Genomic DNA, 14,016 nt, shown 5'->3' with positions numbered 1-14,016 from the left:
AATGCAGGAAGCGTCTTTTCTCAGGGTGCCCCGGATCCTGTCTCGTTCTTTAAATGCGAGCGTTTTCCACTGTCACTGAAGCAAGCAGCTCCTCCCTAAAGGAGGGAGGAAGGGTGCCGGGCTCGGTGCTTGGAGCGCACAGGTTTCTCACCCGTCACTTTGCCATCTCGGCAGCAGCTGCAGTAGGGATTGCATATGTTCAGCAAAGTCCCTTCGGGCCTGGCTGTAGCTCGGAGCCGGAGGAGTGAGTCCGTGCGCACGGCCTGGGAGCAGGGTCCTTCCTCCATCGGCGGCCTTTGGTGTTGGTCCAGAGCCCGGGGCCTAGCATTCGAGGGTCCCGGCAGTTGTCCCTCCTGCTTGCTTCCTGACAGGTACCACCCAGGGACCTGCCCAGTGGCCCTGAGCATGCCGACCGCTGCTCCATACATGAGTGCCCCCTCGCAGGCACAGTGCCCCTGCCTGGCCCCAGCTCCAGCATAGGCTCAGTGAGCCCTCATCACACCTACCCATTCCGCCTTGCCCATGCGGCAGCCAGGCGGGGTGCTCCCCAGAGTAAGGCAGCCCCTTGTGCAGCCTCTACCTCCTGGCCCCCCTCGCTGCCTGCCGCTCAGAGGGCAATGCCTAGGACAGGAACGTCCCTGTGTCCCTACTGGTGAATAGCTGGCATCTCACCCTCCACACCAGTGACACCTGGGCAGGCAGTTGCCCAGAATGAGGCCACCCTGCCCACAGTTGGGTGCTCAGCCACATCCGTGCCTCAACCCACGAGGTGCCAGTAGCACGCCAACTGCAGTTGTGACAATAAAACATGCCCCAGGACATTGACAAACAGAGCAGATATAGCCAATGTCCCCTGGGAGCAGGACCCTGCTCTGGCTGTTTTGCACTTAATGACTTTGCATCTACGGTTCCTTCTGCCAGGAATGCCCCCACCTCCAACTCCCCAACATCCAGGAACTCCTCGAAAGTTCAAATCCACTCCCATCACCTCTTCATAAGTCTCATCACCTCTTCATAAGTCCCATCACCTCTTCATAAGTCCCATCACCCTCTTCATAAGTCCCATCACCCTCTTCATAAGTCCCTACGAGGCAGTCAGGATTTTTTCAGCTTTGAGTGACATGAACCCAACTCAAACTAGCTTAAGGGAAGGGGAAGGCATCCGTCTGGATCCAGCCAGGACAGAAAACCCTCCAGCGCCTCCAAAGAGAGGGAACATGAGGCCAGTCGTGTCCACGCAGGGACCCGAGAGCCGACCAGGGAGCACAGAGGCTGCCCAGGGATCAGTACCCACAACAACCCGGCCCAGCTGAGTGGGGCAGGTTTCCAGAGCCTCCAGGCCACCCCGCCCCACGTGATGGGGGCTGCCTGCAGGAACTGGGACATGGAGGTAGCAAGGGTACCCGGCAGGCACCAGAGCCTGAGGACAGCGTGCCAGCACCAGCAGATGGGCAGAGAGGAAGAGAAGTACCCTGACTCTCCTCCCACACTCTGCAGCTGAACCTTCAACACTGTCAAGAAGCTGGAAACTGCACTGAGCTATAGTGCTGGCTATGGGGGAAGGTCTCCACAGAAAGGGGGACCCTGGAGAGACCCAACAATGACTGACCCTCACAAGTGTCCACCTGTGTACTCAGGATGAAGCCCAAACTCCTGAACGTGCCTGCAGGGCCCTGAGCTCAGAGTTCTGCCTACTGCTGCCACATCCCAGCCACAATGCATGCATGGCTCCCAACTTCTGAAACCTGTCCCTTCTTCCTGCCCCAAGACCTTTGCCCATGCTTTTCCAGGGTCTTATCCCATGCTGTTCCAGGGTCTTATCCCACGCTGTTCCAGGGTCTTATCCCATACTGTTCCAGGACCTTCACCCATGCTGTTCCAGGACATTTCCAACACCGTTCCAGGACATTTCTCACACTGTTCCAGGACCTTTCCCATCCTGTTCCAGGACCTTCGTGTGCACTGCTCCAGGGCCTTCACCCATGCTGTTCCAGGACCTTTCCTATGCTGTTCCAGGACTTTCACACATGCTGTTCCAGGATTTTTCCCATGCTGTTCCAAGACTTTCACCCACACTGTTCTAGGACATTTACCCATGCTGTTCTAGGACCTTCACCCACGCTGTTCCAGGACATTTCCCATGCTGTTCCAGGACCTTTCCCACGTTGTTCCAGGACCTTTCCCATGCTGTTCCAGGACCTTCACCCATGCTGTTCCAGGCCATTTCCCACACTGTTCCAGGGCCCTCACCCACGCTGTTCCAGGACCTTTCCCATGCTGTTCCAGGACCTTTCCTATGCTATTCCAGGACCTTTACCATTTTGTTCCAGGACCCTTCCTACAGTGTTTCGGGACCTTTCTCATGCTGTTCCAGGATCTTTCCCATGCTGTTCCAGAACCTTCACCCATGCTGTTCCAGGGCTTTCACCCATGCTGTTCCAGGACCTTTCCCACACTGTTCCAGGACCTTTGTCATGATGCTCCAGGGCCTTCACCCATGTTGTTCCAGAACCTTGACCCATGCTTTTCCAGGACCTTTCCCATGCTGTTCCAGATCTTCACCCATGCTGTTCCAGGACCTTCACCCAGGCTGTTCCAGGGCCTTCACCCATGCTGTTCCAGGACCTTCACCCAGGCTGTTCCAGGGCCTTCACCCATGCTGTTCCAGGACCTTCACCCAGGCTGTTCCAGGGCCTTCACCCATGCTGTTCCAGGACCTTCACCCAGGCTGTTCCAGGGCCTTCACCCATGCTGTTCCAGGACCTTCACCCAGGCTGTTCCAGGGCCTTCACCCATGCTGTTCCAGGACCTTCACCCAGGCTGTTCCAGGGCCTTCACCCATGCTGTTCCAGGACCTTCACCCAGGCTGTTCCAGGGCCTTCACCCATGCTGTTCCAGGACCTTCACCCAGGCTGTTCCAGGGCCTTCACCCATGCTGTTCCAGGACCTTCACCCAGGCTGTTCCAGGGCCTTCACCCATGCTGTTCCAGGACCTTCACCCAGGCTGTTCCAGGGCCTTCACCCATGCTGTTCCAGGACCTTCACCCAGGCTGTTCCAGGGCCTTCACCCATGCTGTTCCAGGACCTTTCCCATGCTGTTCCAGGACCTTTCCCATGCTGTTCCAGGGCCTTCCCCATACTGTTCCAGGACCTTTCCCCATGCTGTTCCAGAACCTTTCCCATGCTGTTCCAGGACCTTCACCCAGGCTGTTCCAGAACCTTCCCCATGCTGTTCCAGGACCTTTCCCATGCTGTTCCAGAACCTTTGCCCATGCAGTTCCAGGACCTTTCCCATGCTTTTCCAGGACCTTCACCCATGCTGTTCCAGGACCTTCCCCATGCTGCTCCAGGATCTTTCCCATGTTGCTCCAAGACTTTCATGCATGCTGTTCCAAGGCCTTTGCCAATAGTGTTCCAGGCACGAGTGTCCATGCCGTTCCAGGCAGCCATGTCCACACTGTTCCAGGACCTTTCCCATACCATTCCAGGTGTGTGTGTTTCTGCTGTTCCAGGTAGCTGTGTCCACACTCTTCCAGGCCTTCACCCACACCGTTCCAGGCACTGTGCCATGTTGCCTGCAGAGTGGCTGCCTAGTCTTCACATTTCCTTCAATGTTACTTTTCCTTCAAGGCCTGCCCTGACTCCCAGAAAGAAAGAAGGTCGTCCTGCCCCACCCCACACGCTGGTGGCTGCCCGACATCTGCAGTGTCACCACACTCGTGCATTGATAGACGTGTCTCCCTTTGCCTGAGGGGGCAGGGCACGTTGCTGTTCACAGCCCTAAAGGGCTGGCATGAGGCCGGAGGTGCAGGTCGCTCCCGTGATGCCAGAAGAGGGAGGCAGGGCCTGTTGGGGACCCTGGCTCGGTCTTGTGGGGAAGCTCACAAATGGAGGAAGGGGAAAAGGCACCTCTCACAGCAGCCTCGTCCAGCCCCTAGACCCTCCGCACAGGGCGAAGCCAATGAGCAGGATTTTTTGTAGCCCCTTCGTTCAATAAACAGAGGCTAGAACTTTCCTGTATGGAGTGGGCTGCCTTGAAACAGGTGGTAGTGAGACCCCCCAACACAAGAAGCTGCCAAGCCAGAGCTGCAGATGCACATGGCAGGGATGTCTTGGAATGTTCTCCAAGATTCTCAGCTCTCAAAGGACCTCTGAGGTGCAAGTGGCATCACTCAGCATCGGGGACAGGCCGAAGGACACGGAGCGGGGGTGCTCAGCCAGCTCTCTCAGGGCAGAGGGCCAAGTGCTGAGGCCGCGTGCACAAAGCAGGTCACGAAGCAGGCGTGTGGCCCCATCTGGTGAGCGGCTGAGGCCTGCAACAAGCCCTGGCAGATGAGGGTTCACTGCTGAGGCCCCATCAGCCCACCTCAGCCCCTCAACCTGGAGACAGGGCAGCTCCGTAAATGTCCCTGGCCCCTGACTGCCGGCAGTGCCCTAAAAAGGACCCTGAGGCAGAGCCCTGGCCTTTGGAGGGAGGAAGCTGGACCACCACTGCCACCCAGAGGCTGGCTGGGAGCCAGGCCGCCAGCTCAGGGACGGCCCTAGAACCAGCCAGCCAGCCCAGCAGGCCCTGCAGAGGAGGCGTGTGTCTGAGCCCAGCAATTCCTTCCACAGGCCCAGGCAGTTTTCAGGTCACACCATGAGGCCCAGAGGGGCACAGAGATGCCCAAGGACCCCGAGAGCCAGCGGCAGGCAGCGCAGGGAGCCTTTGCCCACTCCTCCGAGCTCACGGGTGCCCCTCCCAGGACTTGTATCCTCAGTCAGGAAGGGGACTAGGATCCTAGGAAGCTCCCCAGCCATGCCAGGCCCCAACTCCCTCCATCAGCCCCCAGCATCCCAGGCTTGCACATGGTTCTCTCCTCAGACCTGGCCTTCCTGGTCACACCCAGCAGACTGCCTGCCAGGTGACACCAGCTGCCTCCCAGACCCGCACCAAGGCCAGGCCTGGCCTGTTAGTTGCTTTTCTTCAGGGTAATAATAATAATAATGTCATAAAAACAGGCCAGGCACAGTGGCTCATGCCTGTAATCTCAGTGCTTTGGAAGGCAGAGATGGGAGGATCACGTGAGGCCAGGGGTTGAAGACCAGACTGAGCAACATAGCGAGACCACCGCCCCCACTTCTCTACAAAAAACTTAAACATTATCAGGGTGTGGTGCTGTGCACCTGTCGTCCCAGCTACTTGGGAGGCTGAGGCAGGAGAATCGCTTGAGCCCAGGAGGTCGAGGTTGCAGTGAAATATGATCATGCCACTGCACCACTCCTGCCTGGGAGACAGAGACCCTGTCAAAAAAAAAAAAAAAAAACTTTTAAAAAGCCATAAAAACAAAAGCATAACCCAGCTCCAAAGCATGGGCTGGACGGGACAGACGGGTGTGAGGGACAGATGGGTGTGAGGGACAGGCGGGTGTGAGGGACAGGCTGTCTCCCACGCAGCAGCTGAGCCCCTCAAGACCCGTGGCTGCTCCAGGTGCCCGTTCACTGGCTCTCCCGCACCCTACAAACCTCTTAGCAGGTCCTCAGGGCCACAGCCCAGTGAGACCTGCCGCTCAAAAACCTCCCAGAACACCAGCACGTCCAGTCCCACCCGTCTCCAGCGAGGCTGCCTGCTTTCAACCACACCCCAACAGCTTCGCAGAGGACAACATTGAGGCCTATGAGGGAAAGTGACCAAGTGGCCAGGCCAAGCCCACAGAAGATGGCGTCCAGCATGGGGAGGGGAGCAATGGGCAGCTCCCTGGGGCTCCCCCCCAGGCTCAGCCACAGGGTGTGTCCTGGTTACACCCACCACTGCCCTTCAGAGGCAGGTGTCCAGCCAAGGCATCACCCGGGAGGAGGAACTATGACTGATGATGTCCCCTGCAGCCTCCACCCTCCAGGCCACACTCAGGACTTGAGTGCCCTCTCCCGCCGCAGCCCCTGACCTGCTTCCAGGCTCAAGGACCAGGACTGTCACTCAGCATTCCTCATCTCCCAGCCCTGAGCCTCAGCTGTGCCCAGCGCCCCACAGAGCCTCGTCCTCAACTGTGAAATGATGGAAGTTACCACCCAGGGGGAGCCATCGAGGCCACCTCCTTGCACAGCTCCATGGGAGGGGATCTGGGGCCGTCACTGCGGGGCCTGAGCCCTACACAGGCCCTGGCACAGAGGAAGTACCCAGTGAAAAGTTCCTTCCCTCCTGCAGTCTCAGAACCAAGAAAGCCAGGCTGAAAGGGACCTAAGAAACGCCGGAGATGGAAATGCCTGTCACATGCGTTCATCAAATGGGAAATTGAGGCCCCGAGAGGGGACAGGGCCTGGTGCTCGAGACACAGCTGTGGCGCTTCCCTGTCTCCTGGAGCCTCCTTTCATCAAACACGTAGGTCCCTGGGTCTGTGATGGTCCACGCTCCGCCCTGGGTCCCAGGGAAGCCGCAGCAGGCTGGGGGTCCAGCATGAGGGCTGGGGGCCTCTGGATCCAGCCATCAGGGCCGCATGTCCCACCAGCAGCAGCTATGCAGGCAGGAAGGAGGAGACAACGGCCTCATCACTGACAACTGTGGCAGGCACTGTGCTGTCCCTCACAGCCTGGAAGGCAGGGTATGCTCCCCACTGTAGGAAGAGGCAGGCCAGAGGCCACCCATCCGCAGGGAGCAGAGCTGGGGAAGGGACTCTGGCTGGCAGGGCCCAGAAACCTTAACCATTACCACTCAGGTTCCCCACGCTGACACACGCCAATGTGCATGCTCAGAACCACACAGGCCCTCCCAGGCGCAGCGTGCATTATCACTATTATTCCAGTTCTAATTCTGTAATCATCCTGGAGAAAATGTCAGTTCTTCTCTTCCTTTTCTCACTTGTCCCATGGACACTCTGCCATCGGGGCGGCGTCAGGTGGTGGACAGAATGATGGAAGGGTGTGGGTTGGGGAGGCAACCTGCAGTGTTTCCAGATGAATACTTACACCTCAACTGCACCAAAAAAGTAATCATAACAAAAACAATATGATTCCCCACCACAGACCACCGCCGCCAGATGGCAGCTGTCTGGGACCACAGAGGGGCCGTGTCCTCAGCCAGGGAGGTCACACAGACAGACAGCCCCCCGCAGCCCTTAAATGACAACCTGAAGCCGGCTGGGCATCTGCCCAAATCTGGCCAGGAGCTGGCATCGGCAGTCCCTTCTCCAGAAGGCGTCGCAGCAGGACCACCTGCCCGTCCTTCACCACAGGTCAGCTGAGCTGCCATCCCTGGGAAGGTCCTGAATCCCAGGTATGGTGGAGGGAGCGGAGAGTGGACCCCTGCCCAGAAGGGAAGGTGAGAGAAGGGGCAGAGGGCAGAGAGGGCAGGAGACTCCTGGCTGCCCCCCTTACAAAGCAAGGAAACTTAGAGGCAATGACTCCAACTCCTTCATTTTGCAAATGAGGAACAGAACATCAGAGAGGGTAATGACTTACCCAAGGTCACACAGTGACAGGGTGAAAATTACGCCCAGAGATTCCATCCACCAGACCAGTGCCTTTGATGGGCACTTAGTTCCCCCACTATCTAATTGCTAATAGAAGAGAAAGCCCAAAGTTTTACTACAAGAAAGGCCGCAGGTATCATCCATCCCCTTACCCAAAATCTGTTCATCCAGACATCCTCCTGTCCTGCCACACATCCCCCCATCTATTCATGCATCCATTCCTCCATCCACGTACGCATCTATATCCATCCTCCCACCAACTCATCCATCTGTCCATCCTCCCATCCGCCCATGCATCCATCCACTCACCACCCATCTATTCATCCATCCATTCCTCCATCCTCCCACCCACTCACATCCATCCACGTATGCATCTATATCTATCCTCCCACCCACTCAGCTGTCCATCCATTCTCTCATCCATGCACCCATGCCTCCATCCATCCATCCACCACTCAATCTATTCATGCATCCATCTATCCAGTCACCTACCCATTCATCCATTTACCCATTTATCTGGTGACCCACCCACTCATCCATCCATCTACCCCTTCCTCATGTGCCCACCTACCCATCCAACCACCCTCCAATCCATCCACCCATCCATCCACCCACACATCCAACCTCCCATCCATCTACCCACCCACCCATTCATCTACCCACCCATCCATCCCCTCACCTATCCATCTATACATGTACCCATCCATCCACCCATTTATCCACCCACCCATCCACCCATTCATCCATCCATCCACCCCTCCATCATTTACCCATCCACCCACCAATTCATCCACCTCTCCATCCATCCACCACTCATCCACCCTCTCTCAGGGCCATCTATTCATCCAACATGTGTGTATATGCCCTGGCTGTGCACTCAACAAGAACTATATGCCATTATAATCCCAAAACTCATCTGTCCTTTAGGCATATGGGGTAGCAGGATTAGGAGGGAGCAGAAAATAAGAGGGAACAAATCATTCTTAAAAACAATGACACTCCTGCCACTCCCATCCTGCCACCTTCTCCAAGCCCCTTGCCCTGTCGCTCTACCCTGGACACGCAGCCTGCACTTGCCAAATTCCACATCTCCCATTTCCCCGTCCCCACCACCATTTTACCCGCCAGGGTGAGATGCAAGCCCTGGACCTTTACTTCCTCCCCTCCCTCAGGTTGCAACCAAAACCAAGTGGCCCCGGGCTCTGCCTCCCACGCCTAACAAGACCCTAAGGAGCAGACAGGTAAGTCAGGTCCTTGCCCGAACACCTACCTCCTGGTGTGGACACCATGGGCCACACACATGCTGTGTCTGGGTCCTCACCCTGTCCCTGCCATGACCCCTCTCTGGACCTCAGTCTGCCCACCTGTGCAAGGTGACACAAGGACCAGACAGGCTCCAGAGCCCAGGGCGTCCTGACTCACAGAGCAGCCCGGGAAGAGGTCCGGAAGCATGAGGTGGGGGTGGGGCCATGATGAGTACACAGGGCTGGCATAGGGTACGCTGTCAGTCAGCCCTGCTCTGAGCCAGCATCTCAGACCCTGGAGACCGTTCCCCAGCTCCCCCTGATGACTCACCAGTCAATACCTTATGAGTCACACTGCCAGCAACAGGGGGCCCTGCTCTAGCTGCCCCCACACTGAGGACTCAGCCCAGCCCGGGCACAGCCTAAGTGATCACTGCCGCCGCCAGAGAGAGAAGCCCTGGAGGAGGAGGCAGGTGGGGCTCGGCTCTGGGGGGCTCTGGAGCCGAGGCCTGGAGAAGCCCATCCTCGAGGTTTTTGGCAGTGAGGCCACGGCGGCCCTGAGAGGGGCCCTGACTTGCCCAAAGCCACACAGCTCACCAGGGGCAGTGAGGGTGGGACCTCAGCGTGCCTCCTGAGCCCAGCTTTGCTGCCTCTGCCTGCTCTGTCCCCTCCCACCACGTGGGGCTCACGCCACCAGAGCCCAAGGTGGGGCAAGGGCCCCTGTCCTGGCCACACTCATGCCCACCTCGGGCTCTCGGTCCACTCCTCACCCTCCCCAGAAGAGAAGAGGCTCTACTCACGCAGGTTCAGGGCCCAGCCACTCCCCACAAGGGTGTGTCGCTGCGCCGACCAGGGGAGCCAAGGTTCTGAGAGGCTCCAATCACTTGCCCAAGATCTTAGGATAGGAACTGATGTGGCTGTATTGAGAGCCAGTGGGTCCGTCTGCCCCCAGCACCCACCGCTCCCATGGCCCCTCCCTCTGCTCTGGAGCACGCGGGGCTCCAGTTTGAAGGCCCGAGGGGCCCTGAGATGCTGTCGATTTTTGTGTGGCCTCTGGATGGGACAGGGTCCTAAGCACGGCCATCTGCACAGCTCACCCTCACTCACTCATTCAGGCAGCAAGTGTCTAGGGAGAACCCACCCTGTCTGAGCACTAGGGCTGGGGGGAGAGGGCCACATGTCCACTCTCTCAGACCCTACAGGCCACAGAATGAGGGCCTCCCATCATCAGCTATGAGGAAGCCTGCCTGACTGCCTCTGACCCCACCCCAACCTGGGCCCTCCCAGCTGTGAGCCCCTTCTGGGCCCTGTCCACACCTCCAGCAGATACCCTCAGCACCACCTGACTGCCCGCCATGATCCAGCCCAATCCTGTGACCAGGAGTAGGACCAGCCTCACAGCAGGTGCTTGGCCAGCACAGCTGAGCACATGAGAGTCGGAACGAAGCACTGGGAATCTGCTCCTGTTATTTCACCAGACCCACCTAGGACCCCACAAGCAGAGCCTGCACCCTATGATAGGGAACAGAGACAAGGATGGCAAGGCTCTGTCCTGCAGGAGACACAGGAGACGCCTCCTTAGAGCACATGGAGAGGCCTTGCCCTGGGCGCTCGTGGAAGCCAGGCTGTAGCCGAGGGAACAGCAGGGGCTGGAGTGAGATCTGATGGCAAACTGGGAGGGAAGGTCAGGGCCAGGGACCTGCAGGACTTGTCCTTGAGCAGCCTGGGGATTGGGGGATCCACCCAGCACTTTGTGGGTGTCGAGACATGAGATCAGAACTCAGATTCTCACCAGGACCCTGCAGCCCCATAGCGATGCCAAGAATGGCAGTCAGGCCTGCCTGGGCATCTCCAGGAACGGTGCTCACTCCCCCGGGTGGTAGAAAGAGCACCCCTTCCTCCAGCAGCCTGGAGAAGCACAGCACCTTGTCCATACCGCGGTTTGCTCTGCCACCTGGGGACAGAGGGTCAGGCCATGACCTGGGCGCCATCACCACGGAGCTCACGGCCAGGTGGAGAGCAGGTTCCAGGACCTGGCAGCTGTGGACAAGATGTGAGACAGTGTAGGAGTGCCAGCTGGTACGACGCCTCGGAATCCAGGGCCTGCTCTTGGGATCCTTGAGTTCTGCAGATGTGCGCCTGTCCACCAGTCAGCACCTGGCCCCTGCTGAGAGAACCCATCCACGACCTCTGCCAGGGAGCCAGCTTGTAGCAGGCCAGTTAGGCCTATTGGTGCTGGGTGAGCAAAGATGGAACAATGGGACCTTGGGGAAGGGCGACACTGGCCCAGCTGAGGATGCTGGGAAGAGTCAGCTGAGTGGGGCAGGAGCGCCAGCTGGGAACTGTCTCTTCTCAGGCTGCAGTGATGTGCACACAGCCAGGCCCATGGCCCAGGCCCACACACACACAGCCCCCGGGATGTGGCAGCCACAGGCTGAGAGCTTGGACCCAGTGCCTGCAGAACCGGGCACATGTGCCCCTGGTGGGGCCTTCACAGCTGCCGCAGCCCCAGTGGCCTCGGTGCCCAGCCCTCCCATCAGCAGCCTCCCCTGGGTGGGCTGTCATTGGCCCCACCTCCTCTGGGCCTGGACTTAAGGCTCATATGTGATGGGCCAGCACAATGCCCACACCCCAAGGCACTAGGACCCAAATCCTTCCCAGAAGACCCCAGGTCAGAATGGCCACATCAGCCCTTGCACCAGGGGTCTCCAAACAGACATTCACAGGGCCCTGCACAAGCACCCCAGGCCAGGACCCAAGAGCAGACTGGTGTGAGCAGTGGCACCGGAGAGGTTCCGTCACCACCCGCATGACAGTCGTAAGGACAATGAGCATCAAGACTGACCAGGTGATGGGAGTGGTGGCCACTTAGTGACAGGTGATGACAATGGAGTGGTGACAGTGATGGAGACCAGTGATGGCAAGGGTGATGTGGTGATCTGATGACAACAGCAGTGACGATCATGGAGGCACTGACGGGGACAGCAATGAGGACATCAGTGGTGAAGACAAGAGTGACAGTGGAGATGAGGTGATAGTGAGGTTGCAGTGAAGATCAGGGCCCTGCCAGAGACAGAGGGGTGGTGGCGGTGGGGATGGCGTGGGTGGCGCTCACAGTAGCCGGGCTCCCCAGGGCCTGCAGAGAAGGGAGGTGCCCCTCACCCTCTGGCAGCAGCGAGGGCTGGGAGGAAGCTAGAGGAGCCCCACCCTGGACAGATGCGACTCCTGCCGCTGCCTCCGCAGTTCCGTTCTCACTTCCCCTGCTTCCCTTAATCGGTTTTATTATCTAATTCACAATATCAGTGTTTTAATACTTAAAGTGTATTTGAATTAGCATAACTGGCCCTAAGTGGAAATAAATTAATGTTAGTGCATATGAAGTTTCTCCAGACAATTAGAACTCGAACTAAATTAAATTAATGTCTCTAATCTTCCTTATTCTTACTTCAGAGCCTTAGTTTCCAGATGGTACAGGGTCTCCAGTGGAGCAGAGACCCGCCTAGGCCAGGAGGAAGCTAACCCAGCACCACCCTGCCTACAGCCTCACAGAGACGCTGGGAGGCCAGGAGTTGGAGGGTAAACTAGGGTTCCGAGGGGCGATGCGCCGGACCATGGGCATGCTGTGGGAGGAGCCTGGGCGGGGCTGAGCTCGGTGTTTGGGTGGCTGCGGGCCTCTCAATAGAGGGGCGGCCTCGGGAGCCCCAGCCTGGAGGGAGAGTAACTCCAGGGGTCGGCAGTGTGAGTCACCGCTGTGGACACTTGAGGGCGGATTTTCAGTGCCTCAGACTATCTTTGAGAGGGGTCTTGAGGGAGCCACTCTGCACTAGACACTGACATCCATTTCCGTTTTCTCCTCAACAACTTCAAAAGGCAAAGGCCCTAATCCCCACCCCACACCTAGAAAAACCAGGTCTGAGCCTGAGACCACCGAGGGTTGAGGGGCTGGCAGGCACTCCAGCCACGCTGCAACATTCAACCCAGCTCTCCACGGGCAGCGGCCACCCTGTCTTGGTCAGCGTCTGGGTCTGTGTCAGAAACTCCACCTGGACTCGCCACTGCCCCAGCCCCGTGAGGGCTGCCAGTGGAGAGTGCTGTGTCCAGAGGCCGTCCGGGAGCTCCAGGCCCCTGCAGGAGCCTGGGTGGACAGTTGGGCTGCCATGTGCTTGGGTCAGCTCTTCCGCCCCTTGAGGATCGTCCAGATGTGGCTGGGAGGCAGCTCACAGCCACACTGTCCAGCCTTGGCCAGAGGGGCTCCAGGAGGGCCGGCGTCCACCCAGCCCCTCAGAGGAGCCGCAGACACCCTTGTCAGCCCCCAGGAGTCGCCGTGTTTCTCCCCTTAGTCTTCATCTCCTTAGGATGGCTGTGGGGTCACCTGTGGTCCCTGTACTCCATGACCTGACCCCATGCCTCCTCTGTGATTGGCTGCCAGGGAGCTCTGTGCCAACCTGCCTGCCCCTAACAAATGTACCGGGCCTCAGGACATCTTCCTCTGCTCAGTTCCTCTCCGACTGGGCTGTCTCTGATCCCCACTTTGCAGTTGAGGACATTGCAGGTTCAAAGACATGAATTGACTTGCTCAAGGTCACACAGGGAGGGGCAGGGCTGGGCCCACACCTGGTCTCCCAACTCGCCTGTGCATTCTCTAGCTCACCCCTGAGAGGCAGCTCCTACAGGAGAGGCCCTGCCAAGGGTCTCCCCAGTGGGCAGTGTCACGGGGGCATGTCTTTGTTCCGAGGACCGGGTGGGGCATCATGGTGACAGGGGACTCTTTAAGATTTTCCCCCACTTCCCAGACAGGAAAACAGTTCCTGGAGTGAGCCCCACACTGGTGTACCAGCCAGGAATATGCAGGGCTGGTACCCACAGGCGCCACCCCAGCACTCCATCTTGGATGAGCAAACGCTCCTGGCAACAAAGGCAAACACCCCCACCAGCACCCCAGGGTGCACACCACCCTCGGCGCCTGAAGGCCCCTCGCCTCCTTCCACAGCCCTCGTGATGACGTCTTTGCCCAGGATTGCTTTTCTCAGTGGGGGTCTAGGAGAGAAACGTCAACTGAATGACTTTTGCCAGAAAGGACATAACGCGGATGCCTCCTGGCCCCCCAGTCCCCACACCTCATCCACTCCAAGTCTTGGCTAAGCAAACTGCCCCTCAGTGGGGACTCGCCACGCAGTGCTCCTTCTGTGGTGCCATGGTGGCTGCCAGGTGGCTCTGGCCCTCTCTTGGGAGGGGGTCATGGAGGAGACAAGGGGACAGGCACGCCCACCACAGCACCATGGCGTCCCCTCTGCAGCATCGGCACACAACAGCAGCCTGGCACACTC

Source organism: Theropithecus gelada, chromosome 8 (genome assembly GCF_003255815.1).
Source record: "Theropithecus gelada isolate Dixy chromosome 8, Tgel_1.0, whole genome shotgun sequence".
NCBI lineage: Eukaryota > Metazoa > Chordata > Mammalia > Primates > Cercopithecidae > Theropithecus > Theropithecus gelada.
This window is presented reverse-complemented; position numbering follows the sequence as displayed.